Raw genomic sequence first — 26,575 nt, forward strand, 5'->3', positions numbered from 1 at the left:
TCTCCCCTCCCAAGGGATCTGAAGTTCCTCCTGACACTACCCTGGAATGGGTCACCAGCCAGGCAGTAAACTCCTTTATCCTCTCTAAAATGTGGTCTAGATCTTTGCCGGCCTACAATGCTACAACAAGCTGCCCTATACAGCTAGCGGCCTATCTAACTCCTCTGTGCCCCCATTACTTCATGTGCAGAACATGGCTAATCATAGATCCATCTCAGATGTGAGTGGAGGAGAGGAGGGGGAGGGGAGACGTGTTCACTGCACACCACTGGAGAAAACTGATCAGGAAGATAGAGACGGATGACATCGAGAAGAGGAGGGGATTTGAATTGTTTTTTGTTTGTTTGTTTAGGTCCATCATTGTCAAGTGTGGGCATTGCATTAGGTCACACTACTTGGGGATAAATCATTTGCTTAGGGCTCCCCTACTGTGACCCTTCTGCTCCCTTCCCCAACCCTACCTATATTCCATTCACAGTCCTGCCACAATCCTGCTCATCTATCCTTCCACCCCAGTGCCCCTTAGGACCCATGGCAGACAGAGTTCGCTGTACTTGTTGCATTGTAAGGGTCGTTTGCTGGCCCTTCCCATCATGCACTGTAAGTTCCCTGAGGGCCAGAAGAGGGCTCGGTGTCACCACCTACTCCCCAGAAACCCTACCAGGACCTGACACCTGGGAGAAGAGCCTGGATATTAAGGAGGCTCTCACAGTCAGGGTCTTGCACTGGCAGGGCTGACCTGTGAGAATGAGAGAGCTTCCTTAAAGTGTCTCTAGTCTCAGCCCTGTCTCTGCATATCACAGTTCTCAATTGATATTTGACAAACTAATGATCAAATGTTCTGTCCCTCTCTAGCATGTCCCCTGAGAACCTCGACTCTGTAAGAATCGCCAGAAGGAATGACAGTGTGGGTGAGTTATGAGTTTGAATCCTTTTTCTAAGGCAGCAGTCCCAGCGATATCATGGGGCAAAGCAGATGGTGAGAAAGACAGTAGAAGTAGTAGGAAGGCACAGTGGGTGAGAGTGGGGGGCTTAGAGGAAGACTCTGACATCTCATTGTAAAGAGTGAGCTGTGAGACATATGACTTTAATTCCTGAGGCCTTGGAGTCTTCACCGGTAAGATGCGAATAATCGCAGTAGCGGGTTCTTCTGGCCAGAAAGCAGGAAAGAGGCCAAGACAAGGTTTTGGAAGATCCTGGTGTTCTTGATTTGTAAGGATATTAATTTAGCTGCCCAGAAGCTGGGGGAGAGGAAGGGAAGAGAGGAGAGACACAAGAGGAGAAGGAATAGAAGAAGAAAGATTGGAAGGAGGCCAAGGAAAGAGGGAAAGCAGGTAAGAATAAGAAGGTAGAATATGGAGACGAACAAGAGGGCATGGGAGATGTGGCTCACACCTGCAGTCCTAGCTACTCAGGAGGCTGAGATCTGAGAATCAAGGTTTGAAGCCAGTTGAGCCAGAAAATCCAAGAGAATCTTATCTCCAATTCACCAGCAAAAAGCTGGAAGTAGAGGTATGGCTCAAGTGGTAGAGTTATCAGCTTTGAGGGGAAAAAAAAGTCACCAAGAATGTAAGGCCCTGTGTTCAAGTCCTAGTACCAGCACCAAAACAAAAAAAAAAAAAAAAAAAAAGAAAAAATGAAAGGGAAAGGAAAAAGAACAAAAGGAAAGGGAAGGGAAAAAGTGAAGAAGGAAAGAGGGGAAATTGGGACTGAGCAAACATTCTAAACTCATGTGGGCCCCAGCAAATCACCTTCCGCCTCAAAGAAGAGCAGTCTGTGGGCCTGCTGGATTTGTGTCTTACTCGGTGGCCTCTTTCGTTGGTGTCTCATTCTGTGGCCTCTTGCTTCTGTGTCTTTTTCTGTGAACTCTTGCCTTTGTATCTTACTTTGTGGTTGATGCTCTTATGTCTTACTAATTCATTCTGCTTTCTTGTCTCATTCCTCTTTACATCTACTATCACAACGTGAAATATCTGCCCTGTTGTCCAACACAAGCACAAACAGTTTGAACATCCTGTAGCCAAAACTGCATGAGACTTGAGAGTTTCTCAGATTTGGGAATGTTTGCCTAGCCAGTTGAGTATCCCAAATCTAAAAATCCAAAAGGCTCTAAGATTTTTTTTAAGTTTCTGAGTTTCAGGTAAGTGCCCAAAAAGTTTCTGAATTTTGGATTTTTGGATAAGGCATACACAAACTGGACTGTTGTATGGTAACTTCATCTCGAGAAACAGAGAAGCCACATTTTGTGAAGTCGAATTGGGAGTCTTTATTGGAAAGCCGGTGACTGCAGGTGAATTCCTGTCATGAAGACCTGCAGCCCCTCAGCTACACTTGACACTGTCAGAAAACTGAGCTATGAGAGCAAGACAGGAAAGAAAGTGCAGAAAAACAATACCAACAAACCAGATCAGCCCCAATGGAGAGCTGAAGTGGGATTCCATGGTGACCAGAGGAGAGCTAGGAGATAGGAGACATGGAAACACATGGCATGGCATCATGGTGCCTAAACTGGTCCAATTCTACATAGGGCCAGGGGCAGGGGGCAGGGGCATAGGAAACTATAGAGTCTTGAGACTTCAAGGCACAGGACTGACAGGACCAGTAGCCTATCGTCCATGTCCCTGCCCCTTCCTCTAGGAATTCAGGCATCCCTATTCCCTGGGGGATGGGCGGGGGGGGGGGGACTTCCCTGCCTCTACCCTGAAGAAAGATGGCACCAGTTAAACCATGATGGTGCTGGTGCTGGTTAGATCCACTACCTTATTTCAGTACCAAATAGGACAGTTAAGAAAGCACTAGAGCCAAGCATGGTGGTGGCACCTGTAATTTCAGCATTCACGAGGCAAAAATAGGGGGATTATGAATTCAAGTCCAGCTTGGCCTGCATAGTGAAACTGTCTCAAAATAATAACAACAACAACAACAATACACACACACACACACACACACACACACACACACAGGAAGTAAGAGAAGATAAAACAATTAGAGAGTGTCAGGAACCTCAAGGAGAAAGACTAGCCAATTATACCAAAAATTTGTTGCGAGATGGATAAGTAAATCCAGTCTTCCATTTTGAGCATCCTGGCAGCCAAAGCAAAGAAAGAAGATATATGCTGAGTTACAGCTTTCTCATTATTTGACGCCCATATATTGACTGCATAATTCAGTTCTCTTCATTCTTGAGAGGGCTCAGCTGCCCAGAGTGCCAGGACCAACCTTGCTTATATGACAGATGTGTGTTACAACTCTGAAATGGACCACAGATAAATCTCTTCTCTGAAACAGACTATGGACGGAGACTAGAGTTAGTTGAGACCTGGGCCAGATGAAGAGTTAGTAGTCTTTCTTGCAGACTTCTCTGACATTACTTGTCCAGTGAAAGGACTTGGGATAGAGTGATAGGCGGTCCCGGGGAGGACTCCAGGCTGCTGGCAGTGCTCCTCCGGCTGGCTCCTGGGAGTCTGCACACACAGAGATTAAGGCAGTGGCAACCCCAGCAATGAGATGCAAACCCAGAGGAGGGGTAGAGAGAACCCGGGGTGGCCCAGAAGCTCTGTTTTCACCCTTGGCAGGGGGCCAGAATCCTGGAATGCCTGGCAGCCAGTGTGTCAAGGGACCCTGAGTCTATGCCTGCTTGGTTTCCCTAGAGCCTGGCTCCATGGAACCTGGTCAGTTTGTACACCCTTCAGCACCCCATACTGCCCCCTTGGATAAGTAGAAGGCAGCTGGGAGCTGAGAGCTGACATCTGTAATCCTAGCCACTCAGGAGGCTGAGATCTGAGGATCAGGTTAGAAGCTAACCAGTGCAAGCAAGGCCCTGAGACTCTATCTCCAACAAACTGCTCAGAAATAGTGGGAAGTATTACCATGGCTCAAGTAGTAGAGCACCACCCTTGAGCAAAAGAAGTTCAGGGACGGAGCTCAGGCTGAGTTCAAGCCCCAGGACAGGCACAGAAAAAGAAAAGAAAAGAACCTAAGGCTAGGGATGACCTAGATCACACACAGCCCTGGTCCTCAGCTCTGGTTGTGCTATAAACGTTTTAAGTGATCTGAGAAAGGCCCTGCCTTGCTCTAAGCCTCAGTTTTCCTCAAAAGAACCAACTAATGGCTCTGAACAGTGAATTGAGAGGATAAGAATTATCCTCTTGGGCTGGGAAGGTGGCTCAGTGGTAGAGCGCTTGCCTTGCATGCCTGAGGCCCTGGGTTCAATTCCTCAGCAACACATAAGCAAAAAGAAAAAAGCCGGAAGTGGCACTGTGACTCAAGTGGTAGAGCGCTAGCCTTGAGTGGAAAAGCTGAGGGACAGCGCCCAGGCCCAGAGTTCAGGTCCCACGAACGGACCCAAAAAAAAAAAAAAGAACTATCCTCTTGGAATTATTAAAGGGAATGCCTGAATTTATTTATACATCCACCAACTATCACTTACAGAGAATACATTGCAGATGGTGGCTCACACCTATAATACCAGCTACTCAGAAGTCTGAGATCTGGGGCTGGGAAGGTGGCTCAGTGGTAGAGCGCTTGCCTTGCATGCTCGAGGCCCTGGGTTCAATTCCTCAGCACCACATAAAGAAAAAGAAAAAAGCTGGAAGTGGCGCTGTGGCTCAAGTGGTAGAGCGCTAGCCTTGAGCTGAAGAGCTGAGGGACAGCACTCAGGCCCAGAGTTCAGGCCCCACTACAAAAAAAAAAAGAAATCTGAGATCTGAGGATCTTGGTTCAAAATCAGCCTGGGAAGGAAAGTCTGTGAGAGTCTTTTTTTGTTGTGGTTGGTTGGTTGGTTGTGGGGCCTGAACTCTGGGCCTGGGCGCTGTCCCTCAGCTCTTCAGCTCAAGGCTAGAGCTCTACCACTTGAGCCACAGCACCACTTCTAGCTTTTTCTGCTTATGTGGTGTTGAGGAATCAAACCCAAGGCCTTATGCATGTAAGGCAAGCACTCTACCACTGAGCCACCTTCCCAGTCCTGTGAGAGTCTTATTTCCAATTAAATCACAGAAAAAGCCAGAAGTGGCATTGTAATTGAAGTGGTATAACACTTGAGCAAAAGGAGCTCAGGGACAGTGCCCAGGTCCCAAAGTTCAAGCCTCAGGACCAGCCAAAAAGAAAAGAAAAGAAAGAAAGGATGGATGGATGGATGGAAAAAAGAGAATATATTGCAAACTTTAAACTTACTGTAAGACAGCTCTGCAACACACGGATACTTCTGGGATACACACAGGGTAAGTTTAGGAGAACTGTAATGGAATTCACATAAGTCCTCTGTCATTGTACCTCTTATTTAATCAACTCATACCAGCACAGCCACTCCACAGCCGGGTGATCTAGAGAAAATTAATTAGCCTCCCTTACATTGGGTTCTCCATTTCTCCAGTAGGACTGAAGTCAGAACCTGCCTTACAGGGTTGTTTTACTCAGTATGATGTCTGACCCATTGTGAGCATTTTATAAGCATTAGTCCTTATTATTATTATTTAAGGGTATAATAAGTCAGGTAGGTATGGTGCTGGTGTTCACTTGTAAATTTCAGCTACTTGAGAGGCTGAGATTGGAGGATGGTGAGTTCTAGGCCAGCCTGCGGAACACAGCAAGACCCTACCTCAAAAAAAATAATAATAAAAGTACAAAAAGACATGAGTGTGGTCCATTAGAAAAATGTAGGAGCAGTCTCTTACCTCCATCCTGGTACTTTGTGAAAGAATGCAATCATACTTGAGGGAAAGCTCTCCTTTGCAACCTGATCTATATTACAAAGGCAAAAACTGGGAAACAACAAACTTCTAACAGTAGACTAGTCAACACATACCATATAATAAAATAGTAATCAGCAATTCACAATGCTACAGGAGATTATTGACACAGAAAAGCATGTTCAACGTATTATTAAGTAAAAGAGAAAGTATTTACTAAGAGAAACAAGTCAGTGGTACTGGACAATTGCAGCTATGTGTCATTCAAGAAAAGTAAACAATGGAGATAGTAAAAAGACAAGTAAGGCCAGGCTGGCTACATTGGCTAACACATACCCCGCTGTACCTTCCAGTCAGTTAACCCCTTTGGCTTAAAACTTCCCTCAAAAATATAGCCTTAATTATTTATTGTCAGTCATAGGGCTTACATTTAGGGCCTGGGAGCTGTCCCTGAGCTTTTTTGCTCAAAGCTAGTGCTCTACCACTTTGAGCCACAGTGCCACTTCTGGTTCTCTGTTGGTTTAACTGGAGATAAGAGTCTCACAGCCTTTCCTGCCCAGGCTGGCTTTGAACTGCAATCCTTCAATCTCAGCCTCTGAATAGCTAGGATTATAGGCATAAGCCACCAGCGCCTGGTAATTTTCACTTTTTATTGTTCTTACAAATGTGATTTACAGAAGGGTTTCAGCTACATAAGTCAGGTAATAAGTGCCCCCCCCCCACTTTTTCTTGGACAATATCATCCCTTTCCCTTGCTCTCTAATATTTTTTTAAATGAAATCTGTGCCAGGGTGTCAGACTCACACCTGTAACTCAGGAGGTTGAGATCTGAGGATTATAGTTCAAAGCCAGATGAGGCAGGAAAGTCTGAGACTCTTCAATAAACTACTAAAAAAAAAATCCGAAGGAAAGCTATAGCTTAAGTGGTAAAGCACTAGCCTTGAGCAAAAAACTCAGGACACCACCTAGGCCTTGAGTTCAAGCCCCAGAACTGGCACACACACCTACACACACACACACACACACACACACACACACACACACACACACACACACAGAGCAATCTATTTTTTTAAAAAGAAATATATAATAATCATATTTAAAAATCTCTCACTATAACATGGGTTTTCATGAACCAGGTGTGGAAAGATATATTTCAGGAGTATTCCCAGTTAGTGGAAAAGACTATGTGTTTCTATTGTCTACTTTTTACAGGTAGAGGGGGGAAAGTGTCACTTGAAAAGCTCTTCAGGGGTAGAGGCATTACCTGGCTTCTGGAAGGTCCTGGGTTCAATCTCAAGCACTAAAGAGGGAAAAACTAAAGTGGAAACAGAAAAAAAAAAATACCAAAAGGAAGTCACTAGGGAAAACCATTGTGAAGGCCTTCCTACCTTCACCCATCATGCTGTTGGAGGCTAGGGTCCAAGCAGAACTCCAAGCATAACCCCAAGGGAGAGCCTGAGTGGCCGGCACAGAAATGGAACTGGGCTTGCTCATGATGAATGATGGCATCAGACAAAGGGTCACGAGAGCCTCTGGATTCCTCCTGGGAAGCATCCTGGCTTTCCTTTCTCTTTTTTTACTCTGACTCTTAAAACACTACTTGTATCAGGGCTTCTCTGGTTTTCTCTTCACAGAATACTCAGATGATCGATGATCTGGAATAACACAGTGCTTAGTAGTTTGCATCTTAATTTCTGTGAGTGTGTGTGTGTGTTTGTGTGTGTGTGTCAGTTTAGGACTTGAACTCAGGGCAAGGGCGCTATCCTTTACCTTTTTGCTCAAGGCTGACACTCTACTACTTGAGCTGTAGCTCCACTTCCTGTTTGTATGTTAAGCAAACACAAAGAATGTTGGCATGCCCATTCATGGGTCCTGCATCCTGTCTGATCCCAAAGCCCAATAGACACTAAGCTTCTGCTTTTTGTTTATTTGTTTTGGTCTTATTTTCAGATAGGGTTTTTCTCAGTAGCTCAGCCTGTCCTGGAACTTGCTTTCTTTCTGCTTCAGCATCCCTAACTAGTGCTGGGTCTACAGGTGTGAGACACTGCACTAGTCTTCACTAAGCATCCTTACATTTCAACAACAACAACAACAAAAACTCTGTGGATGGGATACTGTGCAAAAATGAGACTAAACCAGCAGCAACCATATGCTATCCTATGGCCATGTTATAATGAAGGGTAGAGGGTCACGGTTCAGACCCATCCAGTCCTCTCATGGTGCCTGGGGGTGAGTCACCAAGGACTCAATGTCAATGCTCCTACTGTGTGCTGTGTGGCTTGTAATGAACTGGGTGCAGTTCCTTTGTGTGTTAGTATACACTTTAAGTCTGGGATTCTCCCTTGGGGTATATGGATCTGAGGATCATAGTTCAAAGCCAGCACAAGCAGGAAAGCCCAAGAGAGTCTTATCTCCAATTAACCACCAAAAAGCCATTAGTGGAGCTATGGCTCAAGTGATAGAGTGCTGGCCTTGAGCACAAAAGCTCAGGGACAACACCTAGGCCCAGAGTTCAAGCTCCAGGACCAGATGAAAGAAAGAAAAGAAAGAAGGTAGCCGGGCGCCGGTGGCTCACGCCTGTAATCCTAGCTACTCAGGAGGCTGAGATCTGAGAATCGAGATTCAGCCCAGGCAGGAAAGTTCGTGAGACTCTTATCTCCAATAAACTGCTAGAAAACCGGAAGTGGTGCTGTGGCTCAAGCAGTAGAGCGCTCGCCTTGAGCTGAAGAGCACAAGGACAGCGCCCAAGCCCAGAGTTCAAGCCCCACAACAAAAAACAAAAAGAAAAGAAAGAAGGAAGGAAGGGAGGGAGGGAGGGAGAGAGGGAGAGTCTCAAACACACACATATTCTCTCTTACTAAGTCCTGCTTCCCACAGGAAACGTACCCTTCCCAGTGCAGTTGGCTTTCTCCTTACCATGTCTCTGCAGAGTGGGCCCCCAGAGCTCCCCTCCCCCACCCCCTTCCTGCAGCCTAGGGAATCAAAGCCCTGCTGGCAGCTCCATCTCCAAAGCATAGCAGATGGTATGAATCACTGGGCCCCAAGCAATGAAGAGTGAGATTGCCGGGAATAAATAAGCTATGGAGTCACCACGATACGGTGTGTTGATCATGACTACAGGTGACAATGCAGAGCACACAGGAGCTCTGGAGCAGCTCTGCAGAGCTGTGACCCTCCATCAGGAAGGGGGCCCTCAGCTGGAAGCCCTCCCTCCAGGAAGAAGGGGGGATGGCAGGCATCTGTGGATGACAGGCTGTGCCTCAGTGACTTCCACTGGGTGGGAGGGACACACATGGTCTCCTCCCCACTTGAATTCCTGTAATACCAATCACCAGCACTGTCCTAAGGTCTGGGCACACAGGAGAATAAGGCCATGCCTTTGTGGCTTGCACCCTGAGTACAGTGTCTGATCCTATCCCTTCTGACATTAACCCCAACAGTGTCTTTAGGAGCCTCATCTCCAAACACTCCACCCCCAAAAAGGGGCATGTGGCTAAGACCAACCAATCACAGCCTGGATTTGCAGGCTGGCCACAGTGATTGGTGCAGGAGAAGGTAAGGGACTAGCCAATTGATGTGCTGCAGTTTGAGGCCTGGACAAAACCCTGGGCAGAGAAGAGCCCTTGACTGCCAAGAATATGGGCGTGCTGGTGGCCACCACACACAGCAGCTGTCTGTGAATGGGACCAGAAGGGAAGGATGCAAAGTAGGACTGAAACGCTGAGACCAAGTATGAGTCCCTGGTTCCAACTGTGCCTGAAGCTCTCAGGACCCCCTTAGGCCTTGTACTGGGCCCATACATTTCATTTCTGCCTAATCCCACTTGAAAGTTTCTCAGATTACATTGCATCTTCTGCTTTACCCTACCTCGGAAGTACCTCTTACTTCATTTCAGATAGGAAATGGAAGTTCAGAGAGGTTAAGGATCTTGACCAAGGACGCATATCAGGAGTTTGCCCAACTCAAAAGCTTATACCTTTGCTAATGTCCCAGGTGACATTCTAGGATGGTGGGTGACAAACTGCGATGGGAGGGGTCTCCCAAGGCAAACAGGGGCTTCCTGAGAGGGGGGGCCCTGGGGAATAATTACAAAAACCATCTGCTATACCTACCATTGTCACAGAGGGCCGGAGGACAGGGGGCAGATTGGTGACTTTCCCCACAGATTTCATTGTGAAAATGTAGCTGTTCAGCTTTCCTGGGAGACTGGAGGAGCCAGCAATACCATGCAAGGAACTCCCACAAGGCAGCCAGGTGCCAGAACATGGTGGTGGCTTTGCCCAGTGACATGTTCTGACTCCCCAGGGGTGCACTCAGCCACCGTTCCCCATCATTCCTGTCTATGTGCCCAAACTGGTGACCTGTGTGGCAGCGACCAAGGTGCTGTGTAGCTTTGTCTCCCCTGAGGCCCCATTCTGTGCCTACTGGGGCTCCTCCCATGCACCACCAGCAACCCCACACCGGGTGGAAGATGAAGAGAAATATCCTGCACACAGAAGGAATCCAGGTCCAGCTTGTCAACAAGAACAGACATCCCCAGGAGAAGGCATCCTGGCCAGGTAGCCCAAGAAGCAGCTAGAGACCTAGGCACTGGAGAGAGACTCCCCTATTTACCCACTGTGCCCCTGCCATGCCTGCCACTGAGTGGAGGGGAAAGAATCGATGTGTATGGTGCTGAGCAGCCAGAAAATGAGCATTGTTACCTCTGACTGCCTCTACTGATGTGCTGGCCTTGGATAAATCTTTGCCCCTCTCCGAGCCTCCTTTTACTCATCTGTACAATAAGTTTGACTTTGCCCCAGGACTTGTGGGCTTCCATACTCCGCAGCCAGGAGGGAGACCAGCCTTTGTGCCAACAGGCCTCAGGGGATCTTTTTGTCAAACTTTTCCACCATAAAACCACTGGGTTCCAAATCCCTTCATAACACAGCCCAAGTTACAGCCCCAGGACGTGCTGTAGCTCACTTGTGCCACATCATGATAACCTTGGGGTGTGGACATGTGGCTGACAGGAGGCTCTCTGGGCCATGGGTGCTCAGGCCCAAGAGGGGACCCAGTGCCGGTGCTCCACCACGGCTGGCTCCGGTGCGTCCAACTTGGACTGACATGCCTCTCACACTCCTCCAAAGGGAAATGATTCATGAAAATCAGGAAGGTAAAATTAACCCAAAGGCCTGCCGGAGTCTTTTATGCAGCCAGCAGCCCCAGGAGGAAGGGAAGGCGGTGCTGCCAGCTCCGGGGAGATCTCCTGGGGCTGTCAGAGGGCAGCTTGGCCATCTGGAGCCCTATCTCTGAGTTTCCAGGACTGTTGGCCCAGCTTCTGGAACTTTCCCAGCCTTCTCCCTGTCCCACCCACAGACCTCCTATGCACTGGGTCCACACACCAAGTGCCTGACTATGTGTTCCTTACCTCAGCCTTGGAGAGGAGCATGCCACCTCCCCCGCCCCACAGGGGAGAACCCTACGTGGGCAGTTCCGGGTAGGTAAGCGTGGTATGCCCTCCACGGGCGGTGGGCACCTCTTTGCGAACTCAAGTCTTCAGCTGAGGTAAGAAGGAGGGAACCTAGGCTTCCCCCCACCCCCAGTCACCACCCCTCACCCTGCCATGAACTTTCCAGTCTCAGATGAGTCCATATCAGAACATGGCTTCAAATCCAAGCTCACATGGAAGTTTCTACCAGAAAAGTGGAGGGTGCCTACTATCCAAGTGTCTTTAAAAGACACAGAAATTGTCTGTGTGAGCCTGGAGGTCCAGTTCCTACCCCAGAGGGAAAGGGGGACATAACTGCAGTCTTATGGTCTCACAGGGCGAGGCTGCACATCAAGGCCCAGAGAGGGTGGGACTCAAAGCCACCCATCCGCTTTGTGGCTCTGCCCACCAGGACTAGAACTAAGTCCCATTGTGGACCCCCTGCTGTTGGGGATATGTGCACAGTGAGCAAATATGGGGAGCCCTGCACGCTGGGCAGCTGAGGTGGGGTCACGTGCTGAGCCCAACAGGGCTCAGATGAAGGAGGTGGTCCCACCACAGCCACCCACAGGTGACCTGGGGCCATGGAGGGGCTTCTCAGAAGGCAGGAGGTGAAGCAGACTCGGACCATGTGGGAGTCCTCCTCTTCCTTCCACCACCTTGGTTAAAGATGGGGGGAGGCGTGGCTCAGTTGGTAGAGTGACAGCCAATGAGTGAAAGCAGCAGGTACCCAGCTGGAGACCTGATCTCAGATTAAAAAGAAAAAAGATGGATTTACTGAATGGACCAGAAAACACGTGTGTGCATGTGTGTGTACATATACATGCATGTACACTGTGTATATGTGTCGTATGTATATGTATGTGCTGCATGCGTTTGTGCATGTGGTGTGTGTGTATGTGTGTGTGTGTGTGTGTGTGCGCGCGCGCGCACGCGCATCACCCAGAAAGCCCAGAGGGTTCAGTGAGGACCGGGGGTCTGGCATACAGATGGTCACATGGCCTTCCCCTAGCCCTTTCGGCTGCCCTGGCTTTGCCAGCACAGGTGACTACAAAACAGCACCACTACCCCCACCCCCCATCAGCCCCAGTATAGAGAGAGTGGACCTCCATCCGGGGCATCTGTGCAAACAGCTGGAACAGTTCCACCTAACCCCCAGGACATGGGTCAGAGGGTCTCAGCGGCACCATTTCCCAGAGTGACCACAGCTGCCACCGCCAGGCCACTACACAAGACCCTTCCATCAAAACCGGCACGTTCATCACTGTGCCTCAAGGAATTATAAGTTGCCATGTGCAGGAGTGCACAAGGCTGTGGCTGTGTGCATGGCCCTCCACCCCAACACGGCAGAAACTGGCGGTTCTCACACACATTCTGGAGCTACATACCCATGATCTGTGTCCTGACTTCACTCCTGCGTGGTCTTAGGAAGCTGCCTGGCCTTCCATGCCTCAGTTTCTGCCCTTCTGAAGGTGATCTTAATGGCTGAGTTAAAAGAAGTAGCAGCTGGTATGTGAAGACAGTAAATACAATTACTGTTGAGTCAGATGCCCAGCCCTCCACTGCAACAGGCCTTAACTCAAAGCAAGGCCAAGACCAGACCTTCAGTGCGAGCCAGACGAAGGTCTATGGCAGATGGGGCTGCAGACGGCCTCCCTGTGTCCCCCGCCAGAGGCAAACCCCTCAGCCTCTCTGGCACTGGCTTCTCCACTCTAAGAACACGTGGCTCGGGGCTGGGAAGGTGGCTCAGTGGTAGAGCGCTTGCCTTGCATGCATGAGGCCCTGGGTTCGATTCCTCAGCACCACATAAACAAAAAGAAAAAAGCTGGAAGTGGCACTGTGGCTCAAGTGGTAGAATGCTAGCCTTGAGCTGAAGAGCTGAGGGACAGCGCCCAGGCCCAGATCTGGTTCAGGCTCCACGGCCAGACTCCCTCACCCCCCCAAAGAAAAGAACACGTGGCTCACACCGATAGTCCCAGCTGCAGGGACTATACGGGATCACGGTGTAAAGCCAGAGCAGGTGGTAAAGTCCATATGATCCTTACCTGCAATTAACCACCAACAAGCCTAAGTAGAACTGTGGCTCACATAGTAGAATACTAGTCTTGGGCACACAGCACTCAGGCCCGTGTTCAAGCCCCAGGATTTGCACAAAACAAACACACAAAAACAGGTCAGATGGTAGCTGCTGTCCTGACTCCCTGGAGAAGTCCCAGGGTGCTAGGCATTACTAAAATGCCCTGCCCACCAGGCAGACTGACAGTTAAATCCTCTCCCTGGCAGTGCACACGGGCCTCCACTGTAGCAAACACACTGCTGCCGGCCATCTTGGCTACCTACGAGGGCTTGTGGCCAGCACAAGGGAGGTCTGGGCCAGGGCCAGCTGCCCTGCGTCTCACCTCTTAGGAAGTAATCCCAGCTGGCTGTGATGGCTGACCACACAGGCCACTGCCCACAGAGGGCAAGCCAAGCAGGGCTGCCCGGTCAGACACTTTCTGCCAAGACCATCAGGTCGGGTGGCCATGTGAGAAGGAACTGGATGGGGAGCCAGATGGCCCGGCTTCCACCCCTAGCCCTGCCAGTGGCCACCTGAGTGGCTTTGGGAAAGTCACTTAACCTTTCCAGAGTCTTGGTTTCTCCATCTGGGCACAGACAGGGGCCAAGCTAGAGGTGTCTGGTCAGACAGAGGCACAAAGGTAGTTTGAAGTCCAAAAGCCAGTATAAGAAAAAGAGCCAGAGCCAGACAGGGGTGACTCAAGCCTGTAATCCTAGCTACTCAGGAAGATGAGATCTGAGGATTATGGTTCAAAGCCAGCCTGGGCAGGAAAGTCTGTGAGACTTTTATCTCCAATTAAACACCAGAAAACCAGAAGTGGAGCTGTGGTTCAAGGTGGTAGAGTGCTAGCTAGCCTTGAGTGAAAAAGCTCAGGGACACTGCCCTGAGTTCAAGCCCTACAATGGAAGGAAGGAAGGAAGGAAGGGAGGGAGGAAGGGAGGAAGGAAGGAAAGGAGGAAGGGAGAGAGGGAGGGAGGGAGGGAGGGAGGGAGGGAAGAAGGAAGGGAGGGAGGGGAGGGAAGGGAGGAAAGGAAGGCAAGGGAGAAAAGGGAGAAAAGGGAGAAAAGGGAGGGAGCCAAAAGGCTACTTTCCAGCCCTAAGTGACCAGTGGCAGGGGTGATGTGTCCCGGGGACTGAGGCCAACCCCCCACCTTGGCCAGCCAGCATGGCCCAGAGGTACCCAGGCTCCCAAGGGAAAGGCTGGCCCCAAGGCTGCTTTCTTCTCCTGTCCACCCTGCAGGCCACAGTAGATCTAATTCGCTGCCACAAGGGCTCCATTGAGAGCCAGTAACTCTGCCCGAGGTGTAGGGTTACGTGACCGGGCTCCTGGCCACTTCGCCTGAGCAAACGGTGGGCTGGACCTCTTGATCCTTCTGTATAGGCCCCAGTCCAGAACCTTCAGGGCCAAACGGGAGAAATCTGATCGCCCACCACATTCCCAGGCAGTAGCCTCCTCCGGGATATGTGGACTGGGGGAAGATGGAGTATTGTGACAGCTAAAGTCAAATGGGGCTGCCCACCAGGGGTGCAGGCCCTGGGTCCAGAGAGGGGACTCAGAGATAATGAGAGGATGGCCCAGGACAAGAATGCTCCTGGGCTTCCCTGCACCGGGGACCGACCTTGGTACTTTGGAGGCAAAGGCTTTCTGCATCTTCTAGGTAACACTATGATGTGGGTGCCCCAGAGGAGAGACCAAGCCACAGAGAGCTTGTGTGGTTTCCCAGAAATACACAGCTTAGAAAGGGCTGAGCCAGGACTTGAATAAGGCATGCTGATTTTTCTGAGATGTGGCTGGGAATTGTGCTGCTCACACAAGAGCAGAAAACTCAGGGTATGAAGGAGAGAAGGCTTGGAGGGCCTGGACCACTGTTCTCATCTCTTGAGGAGTTGTCAGGGGTCAAGAGAACAACTCTTTTTCTCTCTCTGGCACCAAAAAAGATAGCCAGGAATAACAGGACGCTCACAGGAGGCAGTTTGCTCTATATAAATTCTCAACTGAGGATCTGGGAAGGTGGCTTAGTGGTAGAGCGCTTGCCTTGCATGCATGAGGCCCTGGGTTCAGCACCACATAAGCAAAAAGAAAAAAGCCAGAAGTGGCGCTGTGGCTCAAGTGGTAGAGCACTAGCCTTGAGCTGAAGAACTGAGGGACAGCGCCCAGGCCCAGAGTTCAGGCCCCATGACTGGACCCAAAAAAATAGATAAATAAATTCTCAACTGACAAATTGTAAATGCCACATGATACATTTTTTAAATCAGAAAGAAAGAAAAAAAGAGAAAAAAAAAGAAGGAAGGAAGGAAGGAAGGAAGGACGGACAGGTATGATGGTAACTATGTAAGAACAAGGTAACATCCTCGATAGGATGTTACCTGACAAGAGCAATTTTCAGAATCATCTTGGCTACATGAAATCTGTTGTTTAAACATACACGCATCCCCATACAAGTGCTACACATTCCTTTACATTATGTGCGTCCATAGATAGAAAAGAAATCTAGAAGGCTATACCAGAGTAATAAACTGGGGTCATGTGTCACCTGGTAGAGGAATCTGGAATATTATGATTGCTAAAAAAGACCTTAGAGATCTTAGCTTGCGAATGCTAAGAGGTTATATGAGATAGCCACTCCTCACTTAGTGTGACCAAAGTCACTGTCAACACTAAGGAGCCCCTGTGATTCTTGCTGGCCATGAAGCCTGAGCCTGCCCAGCCCCATTCTGCAAGGACCTGAGTGGTGACACTCCCGCTGAACTGCAGCCAGACACCACCCTGCAGCCAGGGCCCAGCCTGTTTGGGAACCCTCAGGAGGGAGAAGAGGGCTAGGTAGGCTAAAGTGGGGCCCCAGTGGAAGGGGTGAGGGTGGGGCTGGTGGGGAGATGTTCCCCACAGTACTGTCCCGGGCATGCCCATGTCCCCTGGGCTTGTGGCCGCACGCAGGCCCAGACACACCTGGCTTTGTTCCCAGAAACCGCCGAATAAAGTGAGTTGCTCAGCTCAGGGCAGAGACTGAGGTAGAGCCCAGGGCTGTGCAGCAATTCCTGGCATGATGCTGTGTTCCCAGTGGCTGGCGGTGTTCCCATACGCAGGCAGTGCTTCCCCAGGCTGGCTGCCCCTTCATGGGCTGGCTGGGTTGGGACCTGAATGTCCCTTGCTACCACAGTCAAGTGTTTATTGGCATCTGATTCCACAAACGCAGGCCTCAGCCTTACCCATTAGCGGGTCCACACAGGAAGCAACTGTAGGCCACTGTCCCCCACTAAAGTCTTAAATAGGCCCAATGTCATCATATACCAGGCTCCCATAGCTGGCTAACCCCATCTTCTGCCTCCCACTTCTACCCCTCCCCAAACACAGCCTGGTATGGTGGCTGCCCAGACTGCACCTGGGCCAGCTGCTTGCCTGGCCAGCCAGGATGGCCACAGGACAGGTAGAGGCCTGCTTCCCTACCAAGAAACAGTGCCTCTGGGGCAAAGTCCTTACTCCTTCTAACAGGGTTCAAGGCATTCTCTAGCCTCTGGCTCTGTACCCCTAGGGCCAGCTCCACCAAAACAGCAGATAGCACCCACCATTTCCTGAGCCACAGGATCCTCCCAATGCCACCTTCCCCCATGTTGTTCCAGATGCCAGAATGCCCTTCCTGCTCCTCCACACAGGATGCCCCTCCTTTCTTCCTCTGGGACCCCCCACCCCACATCCTCTCCTCCTGGGTGCCCAAGGCAAGCCCTTGGGTCTCTCCTCTCCCTTGCCCAGAGTTCCCCACTTCCTGCCTTCCACCACAGTTGGAACCTGAGCCAGAGCTGCTACTCTAATGATTTGTGGCAACGATACTTTTTTTTTCCAATCTGATGCCAAATGGTGCTTTTATAAAATACAATACAAATGATGCTGCAATACGAGTTTCTCAGTGCTTCCTTTGGGTATCTGTCCCTTCTTTGCAGCCTAGAAGAGTGTGGCTTCAGCGGGTGGCACAGCTGGCTCTCAACGGCACCGGCAGGACCACCCTGTTTCTGATGCCCGAGAAGAGACTGCACGTGGAGCTCACTGACTGTCCCAAATTTGTGTATGGCCTCTCAGTCACTTGCTGATCAAATATTAGAAGGAAAAATCCAGAAACCCCATAACATGGCAGTCACCGACATCAGGGCCCTTTTCCCCATTGCCAGGTGACTGGCCTGAGTCCCAGCCCCCACTTCTGTGCTGCCCCTGCTCACCCAAGGGCCAGCAACTCGGAAGGTTCAAGTTGTCCAGGTCAACTCCACTGCTAGCATTTCCCACAGTGACAGTAACAGGGGATGAAGCTGGCTCAACCTTTGCAGCTGTGGGATCTAGGGTAAGTCCCTGCACTCCCCACCCCTCACGCTGCAAATTCAGCTGTGTCTACCGGCCCTAATAACGCCAGCACCATGGGTGCCTCAGGGAGGCCAAAAAAGAAACATGCTATTCAGGATCTGTGTGCCCCAGGACCCTTAGTAAGGCTTAGCTGGGGTCTTCTAGACAGAGACCCGGGCCTGGGTCCTCTCTTGCTCAGCCCCTAGCCTCTCAAGGCCCTAGATCTTTTCTTTGGGGAAAGTGCTGCCCTGGAGGCTGTTGGCTGATTTCTTTTGCAAATTGCCCCTCTTTTGCTGGGTGCTGGAGGCTCACAGCTATAATCCTTACTACACAGGAGGCTGAGATCTGAGGATCAAGGTTTGATGCTAGCTTGGGCAGGGAAAATCTATAAGACTCTCAACATCAATTAGCCAGCAAAAAAAGCCAGAAGTGGAGCTGTGGCTCAAAGTGGTAGAGTGTCAGTCTTGAAGGGAAAAGCTAAGGGACAGTGCCCAGGCCCTAGTTCAAGCTCCAGTACTTAACACACACACACACATACATACACACACACACACACAAACACACAATTTAGAAGAATTATGGCTATATCACCTTGAGGCAGTCACTGAACCTGAATCCCAACTTTTCCTTCAGTAGCAGCACAAAATAAAATAACAATAATAGCAGTAGTAGTAATTTCTTGCCCTGCCCCTCTCTCTCCTCTAGTCTTATAGATCCCTCCTTGGGACACCTGGAGACTCTTCTTCCATACGTCAATCCTTGAGTGAGTTTCCTTACTTCACTGGGACCCAGCTGTTCTAGGGAGAGGCCGTGCATGCCTGTGGGGTATGTGTACACACACACACACACACACAGAATACTGTGGATTAGGGCAGGGAAGGGAGGAAGGTGGTATCAGGGACAGCCTCCCCTCCCCCCAGTCTGCTGCCCTCCCGCCTCCCAGAGGTCATTTACACCAGGACAGTGCTGAGTTCACCCTAGCTGGGTACTAGTTGTCCCTCCCTCTGTGGAGCAGCTCTCCCCAGGCTGGGGCTGAGGGTCCAGTGGCTGCTGTCCCTGTCCTTCAGCTGGCCTTCTCCATCATGTAGACAGCAGGCAGTGATATCCTTTCCTGGCCCTCACCCTTCCCTTGGGGGTGGGGGAGGGTGTGTGTGTTCGCTTGGACCCACTCTGTCCCCAAGTCACGTGGATCCTCCCATCTGCTGGCCCTGCTTTTGCCTCTGACCTGCCCTGAGCGTGGGACAGAAGCCCACTGTCACTCCGCCGCTGGGGGGAGGGGCTGTGGCCTTTGTCCCCGTGGCAAGGAGCAGGCTCCATGTCACACAACATTCAAGCGGCAGCCACAACCTCTTCACTTGGTGACAGACCACAGATGCCAGCCAAACACCCTCGGTGTCCTCATTGGCTATTTTAGTTCTGAAAAGGTTGGTACAGAGGAAAGGGTGCTAGATTTGGGTTCAAATTTCACCTTGGTCACTTTCTAACATCAGTCACTTGCCATCACCGAGCCTGCCTCTCTCAGCTGTATAATGGGGGTCCCTGGGGCTGGCCTGCTGCCTCAGGGTACAGGAGAAGGGCTTTGGGTAAAGGGTAAAGCTGGGAGGAGAGTCCTGGATTCCCCTATGAGTCAGGTTGGACTAGCAGGGAAACCAGAAAAACACAGAAGGTTCCAGAGGTCCAGATGGGCCTCACTGCAAAGAACAGTCCTAGGTCTGAGGCTGAAACCCAGGGAGAAGTAGGGAGGGGAGACAGGTGACCCCCATATCCACACTCCTCACTGCTTACCACTTAATTGGAGGCTTTTGGTCTATGGGAACATGTCTCCAAGCCTTGGGCCCTGAGATTTTCAAGGAGGCAGGGTTCTGACACCAACTGTGAAAGCAGACTCCACTTTCAAGGTGCCTAAGCAATCTGCTGAGGATTGTCAGGTAAAGAAAGAAAAAAGGACCAAGTCTTTCTTTATTAATGTGTGTTCCTCAGGGTGACCAGAAAGATTAGACTAAGAGGCAAGGTGCTAGTGGCTCACGCCTGTCATCCTAGCTTCTCGGGAGGCTGAATTGAGGAATGTGGTTTGCAATCAGCCTGGGCAGGAAACGCCCTGAGACTCTTACTTCTTAATAAATTACCAATATGGCAGAAAGTGGAGCTGTAGCTAAAGTGGTAGAGTGCTAGCTGAGGGGAAAAAAAAGAAAAGCTCAGAGGTAAACCCAGCTCTGATTCACACACACACACACACACACACACACACACACATTAGAACATGGCTGTGTGACTTTGCTGTCATCACTGAACCCCTCCGAGCCCCAATTTCCTTCCTCTAAGTGGACATAGAGGCTTCATGGGGATGTGGTCAAGGATCTTGATATTCCAGAAGCTTCCCATGCCAGTGAAAATGGGATTTTCAATTAGGTCCAGAAGACCCAAGGACGGTGTTGTCCTCCACAGCACATAGAGCAACTCCATGTACAGAAAGGGAAACTGAGGCGCAGGCAGTGTAACAACGGGCCTTTGACACAAGCCAGTGGGAGGAGAAGAGTGTCTGAGGATGCAGCCAGGTGACCTTTAAACCCAAGGCCACCAATGCCCCACTTTCACATCTGCAGGCTGTCCCCGGTCAGGGACACAAGATGACCTCCACGGCCAGGACATGTCCCCGGTGCCCACTGCCCTTCTATCAGGGGAGGTAGCCCTGAGCTGGCAGGATACCCATCACCAGTGCCCAGTGCATCTTTCTGAGGGCTGTCTGTGCAGCCCTGAGCCAGGCGCCAGGTGGGGACAGCTGTCCCAGGAGAGGCGGCCTTGTGTCACGTCCTTGGGCTGCCAAGTGGCAGAGTCTGGAGGAAACTTCAGGACCTACCCAGCATGCTCTGCTGGCTCCCACCTGTGGGTCCTGGTCTAATTAGGAGCAGAGGCCAGCCACACACTAGGAGACCTCTGACCCTGCCCCTCCTCCAGAACTGAGACCCCACTGTCGGCCCTGACCTGCAGTATGGAGGGCCAAGTCCCTCTCCCTATCTTTCTCCCTAATCCTCTTCTTCTTCTACCTCAACTACTGCAGCAACCTCCTACCCAGCCTCCAGCCTCCAGCCATTACTGCAGCTTTCTGGACCTCACATCAGCTTCCTCCTTATAAAACCCTCAGAGGCTCCCTGATACCCACAGGATGTTAACTCTTGAGCTCAGCAGTCAGGACCATTACTGTCTGGCTTGGGTCAGGGACTGGGGTGAGGCCGAAGGTCTCAGGAGTCACGATGATCTGAGTTCAGATTCCTAGTTGTGCTGTTTACTGACATGTCTCTGAGCCTGTTTTCCTGAACTGTGCAATAAGGAATAATGGTGCCAGTATCTGGGCACTGCTGGGAAGGGTGGGTATAGCACTGTGCACAAGAAAAGCCTGCAGTTCAGTCTCATTCTCGCTATTCACACAGCAGTGCGGGTAACTGACATTCTATAATGAAGACAGAAAGAACACAAATGAAAAAAGAAAACCAAATCATGCAGTACCATTGCAAGCCGAAACCAGAAAGTGCCCAGTGCCCACGAGAGGGGGATATTTATGCTAAAGTCTTGGTGGAGGCGAGGTAGCTTGCCATGGGAGATAACTAGAGTGAGAGTGTTCCACCGGGGGGGGGGGGGGGGGGGGGGGGCAACCAGTACAAAGGCCTTGAGGCTGGACCACAACAGGTGTGTTCATCCTATGTCCTGTCTAGTCTTCTCCATCTCCATCACACCCACTCCACACAAAAGACAGAGACCATCACCCTCCCCGAAGCCTTTCCCTGTGCCCCTGCCCTGTCCCAGGCCAGATGCCTCTTCCTTGTTTTACCCTCTTCATCCTACCCAGCCATCAGAAGCCAGCCTACAGGCTGCCATAGCCTGGGACTGCCTGGCCTGGGGCTCATGTCTGGCCTGGGCATGGGAGCTCTATGAGGGCAAGGACTAGGCGATGAGTTGCCTCTCTGAGCCTGGTGCAGGGCCTACCACAACAGTGACAGCAAACATACACTGTGAGTGAATGCAAGGTCCCCTCCCCGACAGAGCTTCTGCCAGGGACAAAGAGGGTGGCACATTGTGGGGGAGGGGAGGTACAGGGGGGAGGGGACGCCAGCTCCTCTAACACCGATACAAATCTGCAATCGGAAATAAGCTTTTTAACAAATAACAGCTCAGTTTTCTCTTCTTTACTGTGGATGCTTTCTTTTTCTTCTTTCTCTTTCCGCATGGCTTGATTTTCCAGCTGCTAGGCAGCCCCTCCCAGACCCCTCTCTGAGACCCAGAAGACTGGCAGGCTGCAGGGGGGTGGAGGGTGGAGGAATCAATCAACAGCCCAGCCAGCTTCAGAGCAGCTGTGGTGTGAAGGCCTCCAGACTCCTCCTGGGCCAGGCACCCATTTGCTCAAACCCCAGTGTTAGGTGGCTATCACCATACTGGAAGCTTGTCACAAGGGGCGAGATTTATCACCCCACTTGACTCTTCTGAAGGGCGCCCCCTGGTGGTCCCCTGTCCCCAAGCTGAGGGCACCCTCAAAGGAGTGTCATGGGACCAATACTACCATTCTCCCGGGATCCCTCTCCTCGCCTCTCATGGCTTTGATTTCCCCATCTGTGAAGGGGAAACACCTGTCTCAGCTCCCCAACATAAGGTGGGAGGCTATGGCTTGGATGGGGTTCGTGTGTTTGAATCTCAGCCCTCTGTGTGTAGGGAGTCACTGGTCATGGAGGGTACAGCCCTGGAAGACATGAATGTAGTTCTTCCTAAGATCCTAATGAGCTCTCGAGAGGGAGTTATGGTAGAGAAGACAGCCTGACCTTTCCATGCCCTCTGGCTTCCTGTCTTGGCCCATGATCTCTCCCTGTCACTGGCTTCATGCCCGATGGTGCCCTCCGCCATGATACGACACACAGGAAGTCTCACCAGAACCATGTGGTTTGCACTTTCACATTCTAAAACTAGTAGGTCAATAAACCATTTTTCCCCCTTACAAAGAACCCAGCCTCAGGTGAACTGTTGTAGCTTTGGAAAATGGGCCTCGACAGTATGTGGCATGCTTAGTACTGTATCTGGCACACATAAGCCCTCAACAACCTTTGGCTGCCATCGCCATCAGCATCTTCATTATCCTTGGGTCGACTCTACAGCCCTTCCAAGGAATTCTATCCTTTGCCAATCAGTGGCGACATCAAGAGTCTTTCCCTCTCATCCCATCCTCTCCTGCCCTCCAGGAACATTCCCTCCTGCAGCCTACCTGCCCACATCTGACTCCACCTGCCCACAGCTGAAGGAAGTGGTAGCCCTGCCTCCTGTCGGGCCCTGTCTGGTGCCCCATCAAGGCTAAGGAACTCAGAAGAAGGCATTGAGGGAGCAGCTCACTCAGGCCAGTGGACAGAGCTGATGGAGGTCTGATGGAGGAGAAAGGAGGAAACCAAATCCAACACAGCAAATGGAAAGCAGCTTTCAGAGATGAGTGTACAAAGGAGAGGATGGGGAGAGCAGGAGAGGCCTCCCTGGGGAGGTGATAGGAAGCTGAAGATAAAGGATGAAGAGGCCTCAGCAGGAGAGGGAGAGACTAGAATGCAAGGGGCAGAGGGAACAGCATGGAGAAAATGCCATGATTGACAGCACATTGCAACGGAGGAGGATACAAAATTGTGTTCCCACAGAGACTGGTGGACTGCAAAAGATTTTCTGCCTGCTAAAGGTAGGGAGCCCCTGAAGGTTTTGTAGACAGGAAGTAACATCAAATGTGACGTTAAGCCAGGCGCCAGAGACTTACACTTGTAATCCTAGCTACTCAGGAGGCTGAGATCTGAGGAGCACAGTTCAAAGCCAGCCTGGCAGAAGAGCCCAACTCCAATTAGCCATCAGAAAACTCACAAAGTGGTAGAGGGTGCAATGTGGCAGAGTGCTAGCTTTGAGCAAAAATTCTCAGGGACAGCGCCCAGGCCTTGAGTTCAAGACCCATGACTAGTGACAACCACCACAAAATCTGATGGCAAAAAGGTCTCCCTGGCTGCTTTCCAAGCCATGGTCCTTCCCCTGTGTGCACTAGCTATGTGCATGCACAACTTGTCTCTCTGCCTGTCAGCCGATCCTTGCAGCAGTCAGGACAGGCCGGGTGATGCAGCTGTAACAAGCAACCCCAAATCTTGGTGGTTTCCAAGCACAGAGAGGTCTGGTTCTCACTTGTGCTACCTGCCCACCATCAGCCATCAAGGGGCTCTGCTCAAAGAGTGACAGAGGAACCCTGGCAGGAGAGTCACCATCCTGCCTACCACTAGATGCCACAGGGAGGTGAGGGCTGAGGGGATGGTTCCAGAAACAACCTAGACACATCACTGGAATTCCCAACACACTAGCCCAACTGTGCATGAGGGGACCTCCATTCAACACTGCCAGTACCTAGAAGAACTGGAAATCTCTGTTCTCTAACCCAACAGCCCACTCTCCACCCCAGCTTGCTCTTCTTTAACCTCCATCCATTCACAGATGACAAGGGGTCTGGATTCCAGGGGGAGGGGATGGCCTGGCAGAGGGTTTGGTACACAGCACAGAGATGTCTGGGAGGGCAGGAAAGGGAAAGGGTAGGGCTGAGAGGATTTCAGGTCACTTAACAATTTGGTTTTCTATCAGATGTGCACCAAGAAGCGAATCTCTGGCTGCAGTGGTGAGCAGGTGGCGCGGGGAGGGACAAGGTGGTGGCAGTCCGCTCTTGATACTGTCCTGGGGAAAGGCAGCATGGTTTAACCCAAGATGCATGCTAGGGAGGGAAAGTTTGGGCTAGATTTGCTTGAGAGGAACACATTCTCTAGGCCTGTAGACTGGACTGACGTGAGGGAAGCAAACATCCAGCTTCTGCTTTAAGGACTGATGAGACTCCATGCTGTTGGCTAAGATCAGAGCCCTGGAGGAAGGCTGCGGACAGCCTGGGGCCTTCTGTGTTTGTCCTGATTCAGGACAGCCAAGAGGGCAGCCCAGGAACAAGCAGGTCTGATCCCTGACTCCTTGTCCAGTGCTCTTAAGAGTCCATACCTGGGAAAGTCTTGAGAATCCAAGAGAGGGAAGGGGCAAATGCTAAGATCTTCCATACCAAGGAGAACAAATGTGAATCATGTGATCCCAGTAGGCACACGTGAAGGCAAAATCGTACAGAATTAGGCGTGATTGCTGGTCAAGGGTTCCTGGGGACAAGTCAGGAGAGCCCCTCATCTTTAGAATGACACCAAAGAAGAGAATCTGAGCCTGCACCAGCTGCTCCTTGGGTGTTGGGGGGCCCTGTCCATCAGGGACTGAGTGGCAGTTCTGTGGTCAGGCAGTTCTGTTGTTCCCAGAAGGGTACCTCCAGAGGGAGAGACCGAGGCTTATGAATCCACAGGCCTGGATTTGATCTCTGCCTGTATTTAACAATCCAGTTGTCTGCAGACTGGCTGGATGCTCCCCCTCCACCCCTTTAAGGAAGGGAAACTGAGTTCAGAGAGGTCAAAGGTAACCACCCAAAGTCTGAAATCAAATAGCTGTTCTGAGTGGTAGTGACTCCAAAGGAGAAGCCCTCTCCAGGAAGCGAAATAAAGCAGGGGGGCTGGGCTGTGTTCCCAGAAGGGAAGGTTTGTAGACACAAGCCCCCAGTGTACAGTGCCCTCCCCAGCCATGTCCACTCCCCAGGGAAGGAGAGACACTACAGCTTGCTACTCCTGGTCTGTGGCCCTCCACACCCCTCCAACCAGGACCCTAGAGGGTGTCCCCCCGCCGCCCTCCCTCCTCCTTCCTTCCTCAGAAGCCAATTTGTGGGGAGGGCAAGCTTGGGTGCCACAGGCATTGCGCGCACGGAAAATTCTTTTACTTCAACCCAGACAAAACCCTTAAAGTTTACGGGGTTTCATCAAGAGCCATCTCGCTTTACTCAGCCCCTCCTTCCCCCCCCTCCCCCTACCCCCACCCCAAAGAACTGGGTGTGCCTCTTTTCAGCCACCCTAAATTATACCCCACAGCCTTTGGCCACATGGAGGAGAAAGTATGAGAAAGAAGAGAGCTTTCATGTTTGTCTCTTCTAAGTCCAGCCCACCATTGGGGTGCGAGTCCCCCCCCCCAACTCGGCACAAGACACACAGCAACTTTCCACGGGAGGGCATCGGCAGCGCCTCTGCATTCTCTTGGCCGCCACTGGCCTAGGGCACGCTGGCCTTGACGGAGAAAGGTCGTCGGCCACCAAGTGCCTGCAGTTTCTGCTTCCAAACACCTTGGGAGCGCGCGGCGGGGACGGGGGGCGCGGGGGGGGGGGGGGATAGTCCACCCCTAGAGTCTACCCCGCCACTGAGACTTTAAAATAGACTCAAGAAACGCCTTGGGGTCAACCGAGATTATAGCCAGGAAACCGAGGGGTGAGAAGCAGCAGACCTCAGTGTCTGCCGCAGGGCGTCCCCTATCCAAGCCACCCCCCCCCATCTCCATCTCTCGTCCCCAAACTCCCCATCCCCATCCCCCCTCTCCCAAGCCCCCCCCCATTCCAAGATCCTCCTCCAAGCCCCCATCTCCATCCCCAACCCCTCATCCACTCCTCAAGTCTCCCCGAACCCACTTCCCAAGCGTCCCCCCTCTCCCCCCACTCTCCATCGCTGTACCCGGAGAACTAGGCCGGCGGCCGCGGTGAACCCTCCCCGCTCGGCCCCGCCCCCCTCATGTCACCGCGTTCTAATTCCGAACGCTCGGGCCCGGGCGGCTGCTCCCATTGGTCGGCGGCCACGTCCGTCAGCCGGCGGAACGAACGCGGAGAGAAAAGGCTACATTGTAACAAGGCGAGCGAGCGAGGGAGCGAGCGAGCGTTCGCGGAGGAAAGAGGCGGAGGCGGCCCGGTCCCGCGGCGGCTACCTGCCGAGGGTTAACCCACCTTGGGGGACCGACCAGCCGCCCCTCCGCCCGGGCCGCACCCACCCCGCCCAAGCTCGGCCCCCTCCCCCGGACCGCCTGCACCCCGGCTCCCCCCACCCCCGTCCACCCCCAGCCCCGAGCTCGCTGGCAAACTGCCGAGCGCTTTCCGA

At 51.5% G+C, this 26,575-nt stretch overlaps 1 protein-coding gene across 1 annotated transcript in view; it reads right to left on the reverse strand.

Moving 5' to 3' along the window:
* Prdm11 (PR/SET domain 11) overlaps window positions 1-22,192 on the reverse strand; it is a 59,961-nt gene extending 37,769 nt beyond the window's left edge. Inside the window, exon 1 of the mRNA XM_042671113.1 lies at window positions 22,163-22,192. The gene's annotated coding sequence lies outside the window, so the exon portion shown is untranslated. The remainder of the gene's footprint in view (window positions 1-22,162) is intronic.
* Between the last annotated feature and the right edge of the window lie 4,383 nt (window positions 22,193-26,575).

Source organism: Dipodomys spectabilis, unplaced genomic scaffold (genome assembly GCF_019054845.1).
Source record: "Dipodomys spectabilis isolate Male_0828 unplaced genomic scaffold, ASM1905484v1 ptg000599l, whole genome shotgun sequence".
Taxonomy (NCBI): domain Eukaryota; kingdom Metazoa; phylum Chordata; class Mammalia; order Rodentia; family Heteromyidae; genus Dipodomys; species Dipodomys spectabilis.